This window comes from Tiliqua scincoides, chromosome 11 (genome assembly GCF_035046505.1).
Source record: "Tiliqua scincoides isolate rTilSci1 chromosome 11, rTilSci1.hap2, whole genome shotgun sequence".
Taxonomy (NCBI): Eukaryota; Metazoa; Chordata; class Lepidosauria; order Squamata; family Scincidae; genus Tiliqua; species Tiliqua scincoides.
The window spans coordinates 11779642-11797646 of record NC_089831.1 but is presented as its reverse complement, the minus strand read 5'-3'; the positions used below and the strand labels follow the sequence as shown (position 1 = coordinate 11797646).

The 18005-nt window shown below is 47.7% G+C and overlaps 1 protein-coding gene and 1 pseudogene across 2 annotated transcripts in view; one reads left to right on the top strand and one right to left on the bottom strand.

Moving 5' to 3' along the window:
• ADGRA2 (adhesion G protein-coupled receptor A2) overlaps positions 1 to 18005 on the bottom strand; it is a 105322-nt gene that overhangs the window by 35449 nt on the left and 51868 nt on the right. The gene's annotated exons all lie outside the window — the stretch shown is intronic.
• LOC136662951 (5S ribosomal RNA) lies at positions 15139 to 15259 on the top strand (annotated as a pseudogene).

Here is an 18005-nt window from a genome sequence, read left to right as displayed (position 1 = left end):
GTAGCTGCCAGGGATTCTTTATTGTCTGTCATTCATTAAGAACCCTCATCTGGGCTTTTCCCCTCCCTGGTAATTGTGGCTTCTCCTTCCCACTCTCAGTTTATGCTGTGTAATAAGGACACCGTGACACACACAGGCACACCAGCCCACCCAGGCACTTTGGAGTCCTCATGGGACAAACTGAAATAGTCACCCTGGAAAGGGGAGCCCCTTCCTCCTACCCACACGGTCTCAGCATAACCTTGGGAATCAGAGATCAAATTGAACGTACGCTAGAGACACAAGCGCATGCAGAACTCCATAGAAGCATGAGAGAAGGACTTTTAAATAAATATATGACGAGTAAGGTTTTTCATGCTGCACATTGGTTGGGACACATCCCACATCCTCCTCCCTGGATTTGAACAAGGAGAATGGAGTGGAAGAGGAGGTGTGGAGGAGAGTTATGGGCTCTGTTGCAGACGCTCTAGCCCAGGGGTGTCCAAAGTTTTTGGCAGGAGGGCCACACTGTCTCTCTGACACTGTGTCGGGGGCCCGGGGGAATAAAAAGAATTAATTTACATTTAAAATTTAAATAAATTGACATAAGTTTACATAAATGAATATATTAAAGATGAACTTATATGAATTAATGATGCAAGGGAGGGCACCAGGATGAGGTCTCTTGTTGTCTGGTGTGCTCCCTGGGGCATTTGGTGGGCCGCTGTAAGATACAGGAAGCTGGACTGGATGGGCCTATGGCCTGATCCAGTGGGGCTGTTCTTATGTTCTTAACTACAATTCCCAAGAAGCCTTGCAGGTCTCTTGTTATCTGGTGTGCTCCCTGGGGCATTTGGTGGGCCGCTGTAAGATACAGGAAGCTGGACTAGATGGGCCTATGGCCTGATCCAGTGGGGCTGTTCTTATGTTCTTAACTACAATTCCCAGGAAGCCTTGCAGGTCTCTTGTTATCTGGTGTGCTCCCTGGGGCATTTGGTGGGCCGCTGTGAGATACAGGAAGCTGGACTAGATGGGCCTATGGCCTGATCCAGTGGGGCTGTTCTTATGTTCTTGCAATAGCTCATTTCCTATAAAAGGCCTTGCATAAAGCAAGGCCAGCCTTTCCTTTGCTGCCGCTACTGCATCACAGACGTGAAACAGCAAGCAGTGGAGGAAGTCCTCATCCCACAGCTCACGCGAGAGGTCAAACAGTTGCCTTCACGCTGAGAGCAGTTGCGTCGGGCCAGTGCGGGCTCCAACAAATCTCCGGAGGGCCAGAGGCTCATTGGAGACTGGGGGCTCCCTGAGGGCTGCATTGAGAGGCCTTGAGGGCCGCAAGTGGCCCCAGGGCCGGGGTTTGGGCACCCCTGCTCTAGCCCATCCCTCTCTTCTCCTCCACATTCCTCTCTCTCTTTCCATTCTCCTCTTTCTTTCTGAATCCAGGGAGCAGGAGAAGGAGTAGCAGAAGTAGTGGTTAGTGAACCGCCAGGCAAGTGGGGTGCATCTGGCCCAGGAAGGCTGACCAGAAAAAAAAACCTGACCTCTATTTTGCATGTGAAGCAAACAAATAATACCGATAAGCAGTGGTGTAGCCAGAGGGGGTGTAAAGCACTAAGTTTTGCAGGGAGCCTCACCGTGGCATGCAAGCAGCTCTTTTTTGATCAGAGAAAGGCTTCTAGCTGCACATCAGCCCACACAACTTAAACAGCAATCAAAGCACTATGGTACCTATGCTATGCTATACAAAGTGCAACTCAAAAGATACACATGAGCCCACGATGGTGAACAGAGCTCCTCTTTTCTCCAGCTCCTCTCACACTCAGTCTGCAAACTGCTCATTTCAGAAACTTGCTGGGAACACTATCAGAGTCTGTCGATTTCCAAGCGTGAACCCACTCCTGTGCTCTACCCGCCCCAGCCCCGAAACCATGGCAGACCTTTGAGAAAGTAGAGATGACAGAACCCACATTACAACCAGTTGCTAATCTAAATCAAATTTGATGGGGGGGGGGGGAAGATAGTTGAAAGGAAGGAGGACAGCAAGAGAAACCACTTTCATAATTGCAAGGAGACAGCTGGAATTGGGAATCAGGATTGACAAGCACAAAAAAAGCTCTTCTTGAAATGCAACATAACACGTATGCATAAGCATACACACCCTCTTCCTGGAAAATATTTCCTGCATTCAATAAATGTGGGGAGGGGACAGTAGGTCTGTGCCCCCTCACTATGCCCCCTGGTGGTTGGGTGTTTAGCGCTGAGGAAGAAAGGGGGGCATACACTGGCATACACAATGGCAGCAAGAACCCCAGACTTTCTGCTCCCGTGGGGAAACCCCACTCGATCAGGTTTGCCATTCCCATGGGGCAACCCCACTTAAACAGAATCCCCCTTCCCATGGGGCAACCCCAGCTAAATCAGATCTGCCACCCCGTGAATCAGATGAGCTCTTTCCGCCCAAACAGAATCGCCATTCCCATAGCACATGGGGGCATGGCCCCTTTCCCATGCAAGATGAACACACAGCTGTCAGATACATCCAGTCAATTCTCCCTGAACAGAGGGAGCATTTTGCCAGGACAGTGTTACAGTGTCTGCTGGGACGACCTCCTCCTCCAACCTTTCACCCATAAAAAGGGGGCGACAAGATGCACTTGTGATGCCCCAGTTCTCACACTAGAGATCACTGCTTGAGCTTCCCCTCCCGCCCCACACACAGACACACACGATTAAGCATTGTTGAAGCTCCTACTTCCCTTTCTGTATGCAGTGTTCATTTACCCTGCTCTTGCTTGCTCTAAGACAGTGGTTCCCAAACTTTTTAGCACCAGGACCCACTTTTTAACTCTATCAGGACCCAGTTAGCTTTATGAGACTTAAAAACAAAAGATCTAAGGGTAAAAAAAAAGAAAAAAAGATGCTCATTTTTCTCTCTATATTTACTCACGCTAGCAAACTGCAGACGCTCAGCTCTTTGCATGGCAATTAGGAGCGATCTGATTTTTGAAGAGCCGCAGGTCTGGAGGCAATCAGTTATCTGATCTTTTCATTACCTGTGCTTTCATTGGAGGCTCTGCAGGACCCACCAGAAATTGGGCCCGACCCACCAGTGAATCCCAACTCACGGTTTGGAAACCGATGCTCTAAGAGCTAAACAGCTGTTCATACACAGATTGAGAGAGAGAGAGAGAGAGAGAGAAAGAGAGAGAGAGAGAGTCAAACGCACACTGATGTGAACATAAAAAGAGACCCTGTGGATCAAACTAAATCAGTGTTGATGTCAAGGTACTGAGAGCCCTGCACTGGGACACACACAGCACTTGCACCAACCCCTTGATGGCACCACTGGATGCTACCATTGCCAATAGCACTGAGGGGTCAGGATATGAGCTGGCCAGTTGAGCCTTCAGCTGGGTGTGGACACCCAGCCAGGGCCATAGCTGGGGGGGGGGCAAGGGGGGACTTTGCCCCCCCAGCCAGCAGTTTCCCCCCCCTCCCCAGCATTTTTTCCAAACCTGTCCTCTTTATCTAATCTGGCGTCAGTTGGGGGTGATTTGAAGCCCTTTTTTTGCAACATTTTTTGTGCACAGGAAGGTGCTTCAGCTCAACCAGGTAGAGTCAATACATTCAAATCTTCTGTACTTTGCTTTTTAAAAGTCAAGAATATTGTAAAAAAGAAAAAACTAGTGTTCCAATGACCTGACTGTATTTGACTAGCATTATCTTTCCTCTTGCTTTTATGTAAATAAATTTTATTTTAATAGGTAACAATGCATCAGCAATGTGTCATCGACAAATGTTATGTAGGCACTATAAAGGCACTAGATAAGCACTAGATAGGTGTTAAATAGGTGCTAGATTGGTGCTATATAGGTGTTAAATAGACGCTATGTAGGTGTTATATAGGTGTTATACAGGCGCTGTTTAGGCATTAAACAGGTGTTATGTGGGTGTTATGTAGGTGCTATATAGGTGCTAGATAGGCGCTAGATAGGTGTTGCATAGGCACTAGATAGGCATTATATAGGTGTTAGGTTCTATATAGGTGCTAGTTAGGTGCTAGTTAGGTGCTAGATAGGTGTTATATAGGCACTATATAGGTGCTACATAGGCACTATATAGGTGTTAGGTGCTAGAAAGGCGCTATATGGTGTTAGGTGCTAGATAGGCGTTATAAAGGTGTTAGGCACTATATAGGTGCTAGATAGTTGTTACATAGGCACTATATAGGTGTTAGGTGCTAGATAGGCCCTATATAGTGTTAGGTGCTAGATAGGCGTTATATAGGTGTTAGATAGGTGCTAGATAGGTGTTAGATAGATGCTACATAGGTTTTATATAGGTGTTAGATAGGTGCTAGATAACTGCTAGATAGTTGTTATATAGGTGCTAGATAGGCACTATATAGGTGTTAGAAAGGTGCTATAGGTGCTAGATAGGTGTTTGGTGTTAGATAGGCGCCATATAGTTGCTAGGAGTTGCATACACACTAGGCATTATATAGGTGCTATATAGGTGTTAGATAGGCGCTAGATAGATGTTAAATAGGTGTTGCATAGGCACTAGATAGGTACTATATAGGTGTTAGATAGGTGCTAGATAGGCGGTATATGGGTACTAGATAGGTGTTATATAGGTGTTAGGTGCTAGATAGGTGTTGCATAGGCGCTAGATAGGTGTTAGGTGCTAGATAGATGTTAGATAGGCGCTATATTGGTGCTAGATAGGTGTTAGGCGCTATATAGGTGCTAGATAGGTGTTACATAGGCACCGGCATTATATAGGTGTTAGGTGCTATATAGGTGTTAGGTGCTGGATAGGCGCTAGATAGGTGTTAGATAGGTGCTAAATAGGCACTTTTAATACAAGTAAATATGACCTGCAGCACAGTGATATGTTTTATTTTTGCAGGGTTGCAAGCCTGTGTATTGCACAGGTGTGTAAATGAAAGGATATGTTGCATGTTATTTCTATGTAGGCAATACATTTTCCATGGCATGCAGAGATGCATTTATTCTATGCAAATTATTGTTACATGGCTTTACAGATAATGAATGCATCTTTAAAAAAAAACAAACCCAAATTATTTTCTCTTCATGAAATTTGGGGAAGTTACGGTTATTTGATGTTTCTCCACACTTATCCTTTCATTTTGCCCACCAGTATAGATAGCTGACATCATTGCCCCCCTTGAAAAAATAGTCGCCCCACCACCTCTAGAATCCTGGTTATGGGTCTGCCCCCAGCCAGTGTCCTAATTGGCCAATGCCCGATGCTGACCCTGAAAAACCCACCTAGTACAGCACCCATTTCCCACAGTGGCCCAGCAGCTGCCTCTGGGAAACCCCCAAACAGGAGAGGAAGGCAAACTTCTCTCCCCGCACCACTGCGCCCCTGCAACGGTTATCTGGAGGCACACTGCCTCTGAACCTGCAGTTAGCGCATAGCTGTCATTGACTAGCTAACTATTTATGTCCTCCATGCATTTGTCTCATTTGCTTCCAAAGCCATCCAGTGGCAAGGAATTCCACTGCACACACAGCAGATTGTGCTCCGTTTCAGACCTTGAGGAGATGCTGGTGACCCTTTCCTTCTTTCTCCAGCTTGAGATGCCCTCATCTGCCTCGAACAGCCTGAGGTTGGCTCTGCAAGGAACGAGAGGTGCTAAAGGCAGCAACTGTTGCCCTGCACATGCCCAATCTCGTCTGATGTCAGAAGCTAAGCAGGGTCAGGCCTGGTTAGTACTTGGATGGGAGACCGCCTGGGAATACCGGGTGCTGTAGGCTTATACCATAGTCTTTCCAGACTGAAGGTTGCCATCCAAAGGCTTCCACCAAAAGGAAGGTTTTAAGGAGGGACTTGATGTGCAGAGGAGGAATCAACACAGGGGATCCAGAAGGGAGTTCCAGGCATAGGGGGGAATATGAAAGAATTGTTGCTGGAGGAGGCAGGAGACCTTTGGAGAGATGAGTGTGCTTGGAGGAACAACCATCACAAGCAAAGGCATAACAGGATGTGACTACAGAGAGGATATAAATTAATTGTATGCTTCTTTATCTTTTATCTTGCTTTTGGAAGAAGAACATTTGTGCGTAGAATGCATTTTAAAAAAGAAGATAAAAGTTGTTTTATTCACGCTGCAAATAAATTCAACCCTGGATAGCAAACCTGAGCAAAGTTCCTTGGGCCAAACCAATCTGGGTCGGCCAAGAGCCGTTTTCCCCAGTGGGAGAAGCCCTTCCTCTACTGGATCTGGCACGCCATCAAAGCGGAATGGATTTCAGAAACATTCATCACTCCCCAAAGAAAGCCAAGAGCTCCCCAGGAAGGAGCCTCTCAGACAGATTTAACAGATTGTTTGTGGGCGGGAGGGAGGGTGGAGGGCGTGGTGTCTAGGATAGCACTTTTCAAGGGTCGAGCAGGCAGGCTCGTGGTTGTCTCTGAGGAGGACACTGGGGTCAGTGAAATTCCAACGCTCAGGATCAGCCAAGGAAGGACAGAAAGTTTCTGTTGGACTTTCACTGCATATGGGAGATACAACTTAGTGGCCCAGAACTAGGCACCTAACATTATCTTTTGGGATTCTGCCCTGCAGAGAGACCCACAAAAATAAGAGCATGACCTGGAACTTGGAGCCAAGTTCCTATCTTATATTTACAGCTCCACACAAGACCACCCCATCCATAGACTGGTTGGTGGATTTGAAAAGGAAAACAGGAACTGAGTGGAAGAGAAAGTGTGGAGGCAAATTAGTCCCGTGGCGTTGCCAGGGGGGGGGTGACATGCACGGGGGGGGGGAAGAGTGACACCACCAATGTCCAACATTTTTTAAATCTTGATATTTTCGAACAATACCATCATGTTATATATCATCTGATGCATATTTTCACGCAGAATTCAATGGAACAAGCCACGTTGAAGCATGTCAATGCAATCAGAAGTTTTAGCCCAAAAAGCCAGCAGGGGGCAGGGTGATGGAGCATCACAATGCCCACCATCCAGGGCACTGCCCCGCCCACTGCCTGGGAGGAGGTGCAACATGGGGGGGGTAACACACTGGCCTCCCGCACCGGGTGACGCAAACCCTGGTGACGCCACTGCTGAAGCCCACCACTTTTTTTTTCTCCTCCGCATTTATCTTTCAGCTCCATAACTCTCTCTTGCTTTTCAAATTTAGGAAGCAGGAGGGCGAGAAGGAGAAGTGGCTGCTGGAGGACTGCCAGATAAGGAGGCGGCTTTTGGTGGACCACCAGATAAGGGGGTGGCGTATGGCACATGGCCTCCAGTGCTGGGTGGTCTTAGGCCGGACAAGCAATGAAACATGTCAGGAAAAGGATGTGCTGGTGTATCTGATGTACTGGGAAAAGGAAGCATTTTATTCCCGACGCATGTCAACTGGAGGTCAACCTTTCTCAAGAGAAGAGATGAATACTACACTGTAAAGTTCAAAAAAGGTTCAGAAGCTCTAGCTCTCAACCTCCACCAGAAAGTTCTTTGCAGTCTCTCTCTATGTGGCCTTAGGCTGGCCTTGGCATGCTTGGTTCTCCATAAGTGGTAGCCACGGGGTGGTGATCTGGGTAAGTCAGGGGGCTACACTTCTTTAATTCTTTCAGTTTTTTGTACCACTCTTCCTCCAAGGAGCTCAGTGCTTCCCCTCTCCTTTTGTCCTCACAACAACCCTGTGAGGTAGGTGAGGTTGAGAGCTAGTAACTGGCCCAAGGTCACTCAGGAAGCTTCATAGCTTAGCAGGAGATTTGAACCTGGCTCTTCCAGGTCTCCCCTACTAGAACCACTACACCATCCCGGCTCTCACACCATCCTGGCCCTTTGATTTATTCCCTCCCGGGGATTGTCACTCCCGGATTGGCCTTTTCAGCCACACTAGACGCTGTGCCAGAACCACCTTTCAGAGCGCGATACCATAGTCTTTCGAGACTGAAGGTTGCCAATACAAAAAAATTATTATTATTATTATTAACAGTATTTATTAAAGCAGAGGCAAACAGCAGGCCCTCCTGCAAGGCATGTAGCCCATTGCATATTTCTTGGGACACTAAACTTGCCACTGATCTTCTGGACGATATTACACATTGCGCTCATCGTGTTGACTCTCCACTTGTCACAAGATGTGGTACCTTCACTAGACTTGCTCTAAGTCAATCGGAGCCACTGGCCTAGGCAGCCCACAATCTGGTACCATGACTAGAGCTGGTTGGTTGGTTGTCAACCTTCAGTCTCGAAAGGAAAGACTATGGTCTAAGCCTACAGCACCCGGTATTCCCAGGCGGTCTCCCATCCAAGTACTAACCAGGCCTGACCCTGCTTAGCTTCCAAGATCAGACGAGATCCAGCATGTGCAGGGTAACAGTTGCTGCGTTGAGGACAATCCTCGTGGCACATGTTGGTCTGTCCCCTTGCCTCTAAATGGGCAGAAATAGTCTACAAATAAACTTTGGACACACCAACTTTGCTTTGCATTCCCACAAAGAACCTCAGAAACATACTGATAATTGAGAGGTTTATAATCCTCCCCTCCTCAAGTTACAACACCCTTCCTCGCTGTGGTCCTGATCCAGATCTGGAAACCAGGCAAGGCTGCTTGCAATTTTTTTTTTAATGTTTCAAATTTTTTTTTTTGTGACCCACCAAAAATCAGCTCACGACCCACAGTTTGGGAAACACTGTAGTCAAATGTTGTTTTTAAAAGTGGGTCCCGGTGCTAAAAGGTTTGAAAACCACAAGTCTAAAGATATACGTATACCTGTATATATCCACACATTACATGTTGGCTGCACGAAACACTGATATAATCCCCTGCTGTTCTTGTCTTTGACTAAGGGATCTGTAGACGTCCACCAGCATGGGATGGTTTTGTACATCTCTTTAGTGGCTTCCCTTGGAGATGATCGAGCATTACAGGTTTTCTACAAGGAAGTGTGTATGAATCAGAGCTCAATAAAATGTGCATACGTTTTTTGGGAGACACCCTGTATATATTGTGCCGGCACATGGAGTCTTATTCTGTCCTGCTGATTCCAAGAATGAACACAGCTGTTTGTTGAGATAATGACTGGGCCTTCAAGTGTGAATGAGGAGGGCTGAAGCAGACCGTGGATTAGGACGGACCTTAAGAGCTCAGGCTAAGTGCTGTTTTCCTTGTGGTTGACTTGCAGACCGAGTGCCACGTGTCAGGAAATGACCGCTGCCAACTACCTCAGCAGCCAACAGCAGAAGGCGTGCCAATGGGACATGCTCTGCAGAGGAGCTCCTAGAGCCAAGTGGAAGTGGCAACTGCACAGGGGTGGCCTTGGGGGTCATCCAGGTTGGGCGGTGGCCAAGAGCTCACCTAGCTGGGCTGACCCCTGAACTCTTCATCAAAGGGAGAGCACCCAAGATGACATCAGGGGGTGGGCAGGGGTCAGGGTTTAGCCCCAGGGCCCCCATCAGCCTGGTGCCAGGACGGTGATCTCAAACCCACCACATCTGAAAACCCAAGACTTTCCTCTTGACTGAACCGCCTGCTAATTGCTTCCTGATGTGAGAAAACCCTCTGCAGCCCAAGATATTTTATTGGTGTTTTCACATTTTGATACTGCCCCTCCTCCTTGGAGCTCAGGATGGCGTACATAGTTCCCTCCCTCCTTTTCTCCTCACAACAACCCTGTGAGGTGGGCGAGACTGAGAGACTAGCCCAAGGTCACCCAGAAAGCTTCATGGCTGAGAGGGGGTTTTGAACCTGGATCTTCCGGGTCCAAGTTCAACTCCCAAACCACTGACCATTATGGCTCCTGAAAGATTTGATGCAGTACATCTGGAAAGAGTGGAGAAACCCATCAACAGAATAGCCAAAGTAGACAAGTTGGGTGCCAGACTCATTGAGAGACTTGGCCTCCATACAACATTGTGGTGTTCAAAAGCTGCTCACAAAGTGGGTTGAACTATCTGCAATGGGAAGAGGGAGGGCAAGGGGGCTCAGCACTGCGCACAAAGCTTCTGAGTAACCCCGGAAGCCTCCCTGCAATCAGGGCCGACCCTAGGAGCTGCGGGGCCCAACGCAAAACATTTTTGCGGGGGGCACCTCTGCAGCCCCCTTCCCACTCACCAGGATGAACAGCAGTGGCAAGACACCCAGCAGCATTGTCTCCGTCAACTGCTTCTGGGGTGGGGGGAAGCTAATTGGACCCAGGGGTGGGCGGGAGGGAGGGCCACCCAGCAGCAATGTTCCACTCACCACACTCTCCTTGCAGTGTTTCAGGATGGGGAATTCTATGTCAGAGCATCAGGGACAGAGACGGTGAGGACTACAGGTGCTCCACTCGCCACCCCAATGTGAGGCCTCTCCAGGCGTGAGGCCCAGTTTGGCCAAATTGGTCAAACTGCCCTAAGGCCAGACCTGCCTACAAGACAGCGCCACTGAGAAAGAATTTCAGGCACGAATCAGCCTCTTTGACCCTGCAGGGAATGGGCCAGTGCCTTTCTAAGGCCTCCGACAGGCCTTCTGAGAGCTTCTGTAGCTCCCTGGGCCTCAGAAGGGCATCCTCTTGACACCCCTCCCAGGCATGGCACCCAGGACAATTGACCCCCCCACTCCCTTTAGCTATGCCACTGAAAATGCAAGAGGGGAAAGAATGTCTGTCTCTCTATCCACTTTCTCCCACCCTTGCATAATTTTAATCTCCTGCCAATCGCCAGGTGAACCAAAGTCAGAGTTACAAAGGTGGGGAGGGGGGGCAAAAATGTTTATTTATCCACTTTCTTCACACCATGAATCAGTACACAAACCTCTGCTACGCCACCCCTCAGATCCTCTTTTATCCCTAAGCTTTAAGGGGGGGGGGAAAATGCAAACTACTTTTTGCAGAAACACAGTCCCATGTGAGAAAAGCAGCTGGATGCAATCTTGAGCCTCATGTAAGGCTTGGAAAAATGAAAGCCTCTCTCTCTGGTCACACAACATACCCAGCTGCAAGGAAACCCCATTTTCACCACATACGTTGCAGGGCCCAACCGCACAGACGCTCTGCAGGAACTCAGCCCACAGGAGTCACACACCATCTCCCAGAACAAAGCTCAGCCCTGTTCTCAGCACATCGAGACTCATTTCCTTTGCGACAAGGAAGGCCTCCCCTCCCACCTTGCTTCGGCCTGAGGTTGGGTGGTGGGCTTCAGCTAACTGAAGACCTCCTTTGTCTCCCGGGGACTGTTGCCTCATTGACCTACCCCAACTGTGGCCGCCAGCAAAGGAACGGTTTTCACGGCAGGTGGTTTTTATGGGCAGGGATACTATCCCCTCAGGAGGACCATCTTGCAGTCGCTAAAGACCCGAGCCACAGGAGAAGGCATGCAAGAAGCAGTATCTCCACAGCCCTTTAGCAAAAGGTATATAAGAGCACATGACACTAACTTATACGGAGTGAGCTTAGTGGGTTATCTTTAGTGGGTTATCTAGGTCACTATTGTCTACACCAGTGGTCCCCAAATTGTGGGTTGGGATCCACTGGTAGGTTGCAGCCTGATTTGTGGTGGATTGCCAAAGGGTGATGACAGATAACTAATTGCCTTAAGACCTGAGGCTGTTCGAAAAGCAGAACCGAAGACGCTAATTACCCTACAAAGAGCTCGGCTGGTTATTCCAAATGGTTATTACAAATAAATAAATGGTTATTACAAACTACAAATAAATGAATATTTATTATAAATATCTGGTTATAATATAATTATATTATATTTACAACTGATTGATGGATTGAAGAAAGAAAGAAAGAAAGAAAGAAAGAAAGAAAGAAAGAAAGAAAGAAAGAAAGAAAGAAAGAAAGAAAGAAAGAAAGAAAGAAAGAATTTTTTTTAGATCTTCTATTTAAAAACCTGGTAAACCTAGGTGGGTCCCAATAGAGTGTCATTTAAAAAGTAAGTCCCAGTGCTAAAAAGTTTGGGAACTACTGGTCTACACTGATTGGCCGTGGCTCTCTCAGTGTTTGGTTATTTTTGGTTATTTTAGTCTGGTTATTTTTCAGATTTTTATACTGCTGTTCCTCCGAGGAGATCAGGGTTCCTTCCCTTCTTCTGCCCACACAACAACCCTGTGAGGTAGGTGAAGCTGAGTAAGAGTGACTGGCCCTAGGTCACCCAGGAAGCTTTGTGGGGATTTGAACTCGAATCTCCCAGGCCTAAGCTCAACACCGGCTGCAGTTGCAATACAGAGATAACAAACACCACCTTACAGGCTTGTCACAAGAAAGACATCAAGCTAATGCACATGAAGGCCTTTGCATACAGCTATACAAAAGCTTGCCGTTCTTCGAAGCAGTGGCAAGATTGAGTCTTTCAAGAAGCAAGTGGATCTCTGTACAGCCATCACTCTCTGGTGCTTCTCACTTTATGTATCTGAACTGTGTGAGGTGACCAGTTGATGTCAACTGGGATTCTAGGAGCAGTACCGGTGATAAGCGGGTGCCACGGCGGACACTATGAAAGTCAGTGTTTTCGGAACAGAGGCTCAGGTGGCTTGCAAGAATAGATGCTCTTTACCCTCTCACATAACACCAGAACCAGGGAACATCTATGAAAGTTCAGTGTTGGAAGAGTTATGACAGACAGAAGAAAATATTTCTTTACCCAGCATGTAATTAGTTTGTGGAACTCTTTGCCACAGGAAGTAGTGATGGCATCTTGCCTTGATGCCTTCAACAGGGGATTGGACAACTACCTGGAGGAAAAGTTCATTATGGGTTGCAAGTCATAGTAAGTATGTGCAAGCCCTTGGTTTTAGAGGCAGGCTGCTTCTGATTGACAGATGCAGGGGAGGATTAATGCTTCTGATTAACAGGATGCAGGTTGTGTCTGTTGTCTTGTGTGCTCCCAGGGGCATTTAGTGGGCCACTGTGAGATACAGGAAGCTGGACTAGATGGGCCTTTGGCCTGATCCAGCAGGGCTCTTAGGTTCTTATGATCTTAAGAATCCACACCCTGGCAAACACTCCTGGTGGCCAGGTGAGAGATGGTGCTGAAAGGACAGCTCCAGCTCACCTGAGCACATCCTGAGTAGGGAGAATTGAGACAGTAGGGGGAATCTGCTGCAAAATGAGAAGGAAAAAAAAGCCAGGAAGGGGGAGGGGGTGGATGATGACAGGGAAATAGTAAGTATCAAACACTGCCATATATGACATGTAGTCTTGACGCATTTCAAGACATCTTTAAAGACAGCTTTACAGATCCTTGGCTATCCTCTTTGAGATGGGATGACCAGAACTCCACACCATTATCCCAGCCACAGTCACACCCAAGCTGTTCTATAATGGCGTTTCAAGACTTGCTTCTTCATTGTCAAACCCTGGCTGGTAATCCCTAATGCTGATGCTACCACATTTCACAGCTTTCCATCTTCCCGTGTGGCGTTACGCCTACAGCGTTCGGCTAGGAAGATCTGGGTTCAAGCTCCTACATGGTCACAAAGCTTATTGAATGACCTTGGACCAGCCACCATCCATCAGCCCTCCTTCAATCCGGCCAATTGATTTTCAAGGCATCTCGGCCAGGTGCCATCACCGCACCTGGTGGCAAGGAGTTCCACAGGTTAATTTGTATTGGCAACCTTCAGTCTCGAAAGACTATGGTATCGCGCTCTGAAAGGTGGTTCTGGCACAGCGTCTAGTGTGGCTGAAAAGGCCAATCCGGGAGTGACAATCCCTTCCACACCAGGAGCAAGTGCAGTCTGTCCCTGGTCTGTCTCCCTGGCTATGGGCCTTCCTTCTTGCTGGGTAAAGGGATATTTTACATGAACATGTTTACGTGTAAAAGAGCAAAAGCAATGAGAAGATGCTTCCCTGTTCCCAAAGAACTTGCTTTCTCAAAATACACACAAGGGAGGCCCTGGGAGGGATTCTATGCTGGGTTGATGAGGGGCCATTCCTTATACTCTGTTCGCTATAAGAAACCCACCCATTTAACTGATGCCCGGTTAGTAGGGAACCTGCAATGCTGTCCAACAGGAAACTGAGATTTGGGATTTGTATACCCCTAAAAGGGATGAAATTGTCAACAGATTTGGCTCCAACTCCCTCCATCTTTTCTTCGTCAGTCAAGGAAAAGATCTCTCTCTGGAAATCTCAGTAGCATTATTCTGCCCTTGGGTCTTTTCACCTCACAAGGAAGTGAGATGAACCAAGATAAGAGTGACCTGCGGTTCCCAAGACAACCACCTTAGGTCTTCAGGTAGAGTTTGCCAGCCATGAAGTTCCTGGTATAAGGCTGGGTTGAGATGCAAACAAGAATGTCCTAACCAAAGTCCGCAAAACAGCTCAGCAAAAGGAATAATGGGAGAGTGCCCTGCCCCAAAGGGCCTCCATATCTAAAAAGAATCAGAAACTGGTGACAGCTGCTGTTAACAAGGACAATTGCTCACCACCAGCCTCCTAGACATGAGAAAACCATCCCATTAAAAAGTGCCTCCTTGACCAGCACAGTATCTACCCCCAAAGCTGAGCTCCCCTCTGTATTCCAACACAGAATCCAGATTTTTGTAGGTCACACTATCACTGTCTTTAGAAGCAGCAGGAAATCATCAACACAGCACAAAGCGCAACACAGAGAAAGCGGGTCACCCAACAGATTCAAAACAGGTCAAGGCAGTTCCAAGAGCATCAAAGCAGACCCCAGTTAATATTGTACTTGTCTGTACCGCAGCTAGTCCGAATGCCGCACCCTGTCAGCTCCTCCGGCCAGAGCACAGAAAGTAAAGACCTCTGAGACTTGCAGATCCTGCAGAAGCAAGTCACAAAGAACAGCATGTCTCTCTCTGAAGGAAAGGCCTCTTGAGTCTCCTATACAAACGCATCAAGCATCATCTACAATTCATCCTTAGGCACGCTCGGGGTCAGCTCATCCATGAGGCCAACTGAGGCAGACACCTCAGGCAGTAGATTTATGGTGCTCTCACCTCTACTGCTTTTCCTCCTCCCTGGATTGAAAAAGGAAGGGGGGGGGACAAAGCAGAAGAGGAAGTGTGGAGGAGAGGAGAGTGGGCTAGAATGTTGGAGCTGTTCAAGCCCAGCACTCTTCCCTCTTCCACACTTCCTCTTCCTTTTCCCCATCTTCCGTTTCAGTTCATGAAGTGGAAGCAAGAGAGTTGGCACATCACCAGGGAAGTCCTCAGGCCAGAAGGTCTTGGGCCAACTGTTACCCTGCACATGCCCAATCTCGTCTGATCTCGGAAGCTAAGCAGGGTCAGGCCTGGTTAGTACTTGGATGGGAGACCGCCTGGGAATACCGGGTGCTGTAGGCTTGTACCATAGTCTTTCGAGACTGAAGGTTGCCAACCAAGCACTCTTGGGCCAATCCCCTGAACACGTACCCTGTTCTTCTCCCATCACCTTATAATGTAAAGGCAATCTGGAGAACGCAAAAGATTGCTTGCTTTGCCTTCTGAGTACGAGGTTTCTCTAGAGAAGCCATTTCCACCAAGATCTCTGCTCTTCAATGGGACAAGACACAAGTCCGAGCCTTGGTGAGTGGGGTTAATCATCCCACCACATTCGCTTTCAGACAAGGCCGTCTACGGAGAGTGCAATTTGGACACAAACCAGAGACTTTCATAGTCTGAACATAAACAGCCCAAGATAATATAAACACTCTCTGCCCTGGATCCCGTGGGACATCTGTGTCTCTGGGACTTTAACCCAACATTCCACCAAGAGCATAAACAAGGGGAGGGCTGAAGCAGCTGAAGCGAACAGCGCAAGCTCTGTTCAGCGCGGCCCTTGCTTCCTGGCGGCTCCGGGAATGCTAGGGGCATGCCTGCAGAGACGTTTAGAAGGAGAAGTAAAGGAATGCACTATTGGCACAAACAAGGGGCTGCATTGAGAAGGACCGGGGTTTATGGCAAATGCCATTCCGGGACCAGTTGCAAAAGGAGGCGAGAGCCACAGCTGGCGCAAGCTGGCACACACTGACTGACTGCGAGATCAAGAATCGCGGGACCAGTTATGTTGATGTGTTAACAGAAAGCGAAGGATTTCCTGAGGATCACATTGCATGTCTAAGGAGGAAGGGAGGGGGCAGGAGAGAGAGGCAGTGGAGTTCAGTGGTTAGAGAACTAGGAGACCTTTATCATTTATTATTTTCATTATCAGTACTTATATACCACATTTCAATGGAAAGTTCACCAAGCAGTTTACAGAAAAATCAAATAACTAGTAGCTCCCTGTCCCAAAAGGGCTCACAATCTAAAAAGATGCAAAAGGACACCAGCAGACAGCCACTAGAAAAGACACTGCTGGGGTGAGAAGTTCCAGTTACTCTCCCCCTGCTAAATAAGAGCACCCACTTAAAAAGTGCCTCTTACCCAGTTAGCAAGGGTGGCCATTGGTGTAGTGCCATTGGTGTAGTTGAAGGCCATTGGTATAGTGCAGTGGTTCCCAAACATTTTTGACCAGCAGCTCCCTTGACCTTTGGCCAATGGCCATGGCTCCCCATTAGGGCTACAATCTTATACAGGTCATGCCTCATTCCGTACCAGAACCCTCAGTGGATTAAAAAAAAAAAAATCATCAGTGGATACCAAATCACTGGAAAAATAGCTTTAAAGACTCACTTCCAGGTTTCTTGCTCCTCCATTGTCGGCCCAGAATGCATTGGAATAGAAGCTATACTGCATTCAGCCACTAAATAGGTTAAATAATGGAATCTAATGGAACGAAATTATAATTACTTAACAGCGTGAAGTTAGGAAATGGGATTTGGTTGCTTTTTCCCCCTTGCTACAAGGCATTTAATGGTAGGCATTACCTGGCATCAGTGGTAAGTCAAATCAGTGGATACCAAAGCATGACCTGTACATTGTAAAGAGTGGCTGAGTTTTATCATGAGGATATTGTGGCTCTCCTAGCTGGTTTCCCCCAGGGGGCCATGGGTCACCGTTTGGGAACCACTGGTGGGTACGCACTGGTACGTTGTAAAATGCAGGAGCTTGCCAGGACACATCCCGTAGTCATGTCACCCCACAACTGTACTACAAAAAAAAAATCAATTTCGCAATTCTTCATTAACTCCTGCCTCTTATCTTTCATCATTTACAGCACAATCCCGTGCTCAGGAGGACGTAAGCCTCAGTACACATTTCTCAAGATTGGAATAAAGACACAACTGTTTCTAGCCGAGTTGCACATTGTATTTGCACTTAGTACTCCAGCAAGGTGGCTTAGTCTCATTTGGACGGCGAATTCCAGTCCTGGGCTTGCACACTTTAAATTTGCCTTTAAAATGTTGTTGCCCTTGAAGTCAAGGGTTCACAAGATCAGAGAGTGCTGGAAGGGTGAGACGTTCCTTGCTGGCTTCTGCAACATTCTTGTTTTATTTATTCATTTTAAAAAAATGTTGCTTGCAGAGGGTCGGCGATAAACAAGAGGTTATAAAACTCATTGGTCCAACAGGCTCATCAGAGCATTTCTACATCCGGCCAGATTGAATGCAGCTTTCATTTGTGTCCTGCTGTAAAATGTGCTTTTGAAGTCTGCAAGATGATACCTAGGCTAATACTGGCTCATTAACTGCTCCTTCACACCACCAGTTCTACACGGAGCATAAAGAGGTGACTGAAAGGTGCAGCTGGGCAGCCTTAAGGGCACCAGTTAGGCCAGTTTTGCCGAGCTCCTGCCCCCGTTATGAAGACCAAAGGAAGCCTCCATCGCCAAGAACTGTACCCAGGAGTTGTGAGACTGGGGCTTCAATCCTATACACACTTTTCTGGGAGTAAGCCCCAATTACTACAATGGGACTTACTTCTGAGTAGACATGCGTAGGATTGGGCTCTAAGAAACTTGGATCTGGAGAACTTGGGCAGCTTTGGATCATATGTCCAACTGGACCTGCTCAAACATGTCGAGAGACATAAACGTGCACATCTCCTCACAGCACGCTGTCAATCAAATCGCCAACTGTGGCTGCACTGGGGCCACAGTTCATGACATGTTGGCTGGGGTGACAGACTGGCAGAGAGGGCATCTTCCCTCAGTGCTTCCACTCCTTAGGCT